The sequence below is a fragment of the Elephantulus edwardii genome, unplaced genomic scaffold (genome assembly GCF_000299155.1).
Source record: "Elephantulus edwardii isolate Elephantulus edwardi_28Jun2011 unplaced genomic scaffold, EleEdw1.0 scaffold00080, whole genome shotgun sequence".
Classification (NCBI taxonomy): Eukaryota; Metazoa; Chordata; class Mammalia; order Macroscelidea; family Macroscelididae; genus Elephantulus; species Elephantulus edwardii.
Genome location: NW_006399830.1, coordinates 3,801,169 through 3,804,910, shown reverse-complemented (window position 1 = coordinate 3,804,910; position 3,742 = coordinate 3,801,169).

Below are 3,742 nucleotides of genomic sequence, written 5' to 3'. Positions count from 1 at the left end.
TCGAACCGTGCGCCTCTGAGATTGTAGTTGCAGCTCCTTTCCACTAGGCCACCAGAGCTCCCCAGCTGTGTGGTCTTGAGTTGTTTTCATGTGCCGCTGAGTCAGAACCGACTCATAGCTGACCCTCCACTGAGTTTTCAGAGCAGTAAATCACATGGAAGGAGATTGCCCACCCTTCTCCTGCAGGGCAGCTGGTGGATTTGAACCGCATGCCTTTGGGACTGCAGTGCAGCTTCTTACCACCAGGCCACCATAGCTCCTTGTGGTCTTGAGTAGATGCCATAAGTGGACCCCTACCTCACACCATGCAGCTGGTTGATCTATAAAGCCAGGAGCGGTGGCATTAAATGACCACTTGATTCAGACACTGGGGCTCCCCCAGCTAGCTGGAATAGAGCCCTCCAGCTGAGGTGAGGGCTGAGCCACAAGCTCAGCCAGGCTTTCTCTGATGCAGCTTCTGGGCATGATAGTTCCAGTGAGGAAATGGACCTCATCAGTCAGAACCATTTCTGTTCCTTGGTGCAGTCCACGGATATAGCCTGGACAAGGGCTTCTTGATTGAGTGACTTTAATAACAAGTCCAGTACTGGCTAATAGGTGTATCATATAAGCCACAGAAACAGCTAAAGATTTCCTAGTAACTACATTTAAAAGGAAATGTATAAAATAAGTGTAATTAATTTCAGAATCTATTTTAGGTAACTCAGTATCTCCAACACATTATCACTTCAACATGCAATCAATATAAACAATTACAGAAATACTATCATTTTTTGGGGGGGGATTTCCCTCTCACTCCAAGTCTTTGGAGTTTGGTGTGACCTCTGCGGTTGCAACATCCTGTAGTTGGGACATGACACCAGCTACACGTGACTGTGATTGTTGGGTGCTGCACAGATGATTTTTGACTCACTGATCCCCTGTGACATAGGAGAAACGCCCTGTAGGGTTTCTTGGCTGTAATCTTCATGGAGCACTCAACCAGGTGTTTCTCTTGTGAAGCTTCAGGTTGGATTACAACCTCCCACCTCCTGCTTTGTTGTTCAGTGCTTAACAGCTGTGCCAAGAACCCCAACATGTGGTTAACTCACCCATTGCCAACTCATGGTTGGTTCTCAAGGCTGTAATTCATTTTGGGAAGAGACTGTCCATCTTTCTCCCATGGAGCAGTTGGTGCATTTGAACAGTTGAACTTTTGGTTAGCAACCCTGTATATTATGCACTACACTACTGTATTGACTAGAACAGGAATACCTTTCAGATAAGAGATGCGTGTGCCAAGTGAAATGCTGGGTAGTACTTCAAACAATGCTTTTCTCAGCTGAGCATGTGCATGAATATCTATGGGCTAACCTAGTCCTTGGTGGAACTATCTGGTCACCCACAGTGGTTTATCTCTATCACACAACACACTTATCGTGGACTGTAGCAATGTGGATAATTCAGTGCTGGCCAGGGTGCTGACCCGTGAGGCAGAATAGAGGCTGCCAGCGATCATGCGTGGAAAGGCAGCTGGTGGGTGTAAAGTTTCGTCATTTTGTTGTGATTTGAGTTAACGCTTACAAAGCAACTTAATTTTTAAGTCAGTCTTTTATACATATTTTGTCTTATAACATTAGTTGAAATACCTACAATGCAATCACCTTCCACTTCTCCGTAATTCTGATTTCCGCTAATCCTTCTGTACCTCTCTGTGTCTATTCTTTCTTTAGTGCTGTTGTGCTGATCAGCCCTTATTGTATACACATTTCCCTCGACCCACCTTAGTAAGTAGGGAGCTCTGGTGCCCAGTGATAAGGTGTGCTGCAATCCCGAAGGCACACAGTTCTAATCCACCAGGCGCTCTGTGGGAGGATGGGCAGTCTTGTCCCGTGGGATTAACTGCCTCTGAGAACTCACTGGAGGGTCAGGTATGGGTCATTTCTGACTCAATGGTAAACATCCACAACTGGTGGCCTAGTGGTGAGGAGTCCACTGCCAACCAAAGTCACGTGATTCGAATCCACCAGAAGCTCTGAAGGAGAAAGATGGGCAATCTCCTTCCATGAGATTTCTTGCCTCTAAAGACCCATTGGAAGGTTTCAGCGATGAGTTGGTTCCAACTTGATCACAGACACACACACACACACACACACACACACACACACACACACTATCTGTTGGCTCATTTTTACTCTCGTCTCCCTCCCTTCTAGTCTCTGGCTTCCATGGCATTTGATGTCTGACAAAGGTGCATTGATAATCACCTAAGGTCACTGTGTCTACTCAATAAATGATCCTGATACAGCTGATAAGAACTCTAGTAGTACAGTGGCTAAAGTATTCGGCTGCACAAGGTCATCTGTTCAAACCTACCAGCTGAAAGGGGACGACACTGCCACACACGTTTTTGTGGAAATACAATTCGTGATACTCAGCATTGTATTATCAAGGTTCATCCAGGAATCAGAACTTAAAATATCTCCTCGTGGCTGAATTAAGTGCCATTGAGTGGACAATCATGTTATGCTTCTGTATTTTTGTTTGTTTCTGTATTTCTGTTATGTTTTCAAAGAACATTTAAGTTAACTTGTATGAGGGGGGGAAAAGACTCCAGATTAAAATGTGTTCTTAAAGAATTTTTTATTAAGCCTTAAATGGGACAGGACAGGACAAAACAAAAACAAACCAGAAAAGGAGAGGCCACCATCAGGTGCTGGTGGACTGTGATGATGCTGTCATGGAGTTCCTTACATATTGTTGTTGTTGTTGTTGAGTACCATAGAGTCGAAACCAACCCACAGCTATTCCTCTGGCGGGTTTTCAGAAGCAGTTAATCACAGGGGAGGAAATTGCTCATCCTTTTCCTGCACAACAGCTGGTGACCTCGAACCTCATGCCTTCGGGATTGCAGTGCAGCTTCTTGCCACTAGGCCACCAGAGCTCCCTTAGGAGACAAAATCACCAGGTGATGATGTTGCAAACCGAGGATCCCAAAGAATAGAATAAACTTATAATTCTTAATAATGAGACAAAAAGCCAGGAACGAGATAGAGCAGAGAGCGTAAAACGGGGTCAGCAGTAAAACAGGGGGTCAGCAGTTCTCAACTGAAGACCTCAAGCCAAGCTTCTCTGTCTTTTTATTCAAAACTGACAGGAAGTAAGTTACAAAAAATGGAATGCAAATGAAGCCAATCTATGTAAACCTTGATGCCTCAGGGTGAATTCCAGCCCAGGAAGTAACACTCCATCTGTAGGGGGCCCCCCTTGCTGTTTCCTGTTTGGCAGGGAAGGAACAGCTCACCTTCTAGGATCTGCCACAAGAGAAATCCTAACTTATATATTTGTAATTTCTTCAATTCCTGAACAAGGGTTTTCATATAATATTTGGTATCAAGTTTGGCTTCCCACATTTTCCCCCTTTTGTTTTTATCATAATTATGTTATCTAGACTAGCATCTTCTCTTCTTTGATTCATTCTTGCTTGTTTTGGTTTTCTCCATCCTTCGTATACAAACAGACAAAACAGATTAAACATAATAAATTCAAAGAAATACTTTAAAAAAAATCTCCATATGATCAGAAGGATTCAGGTTGAATATTTCTTGAGAGTCTGTTTTAATTGACCCATTGCCACAGTTTTTGTCAGAACCAGTTCTGATTAATCTCCTTTTTTGGTGTGTCCTTTGCCATTCCCTATCACTCCTCCCTGAGAGAGACCTCACCCTGATTCATAAGGAAAATGGGGCGGCGGACTCTCTTA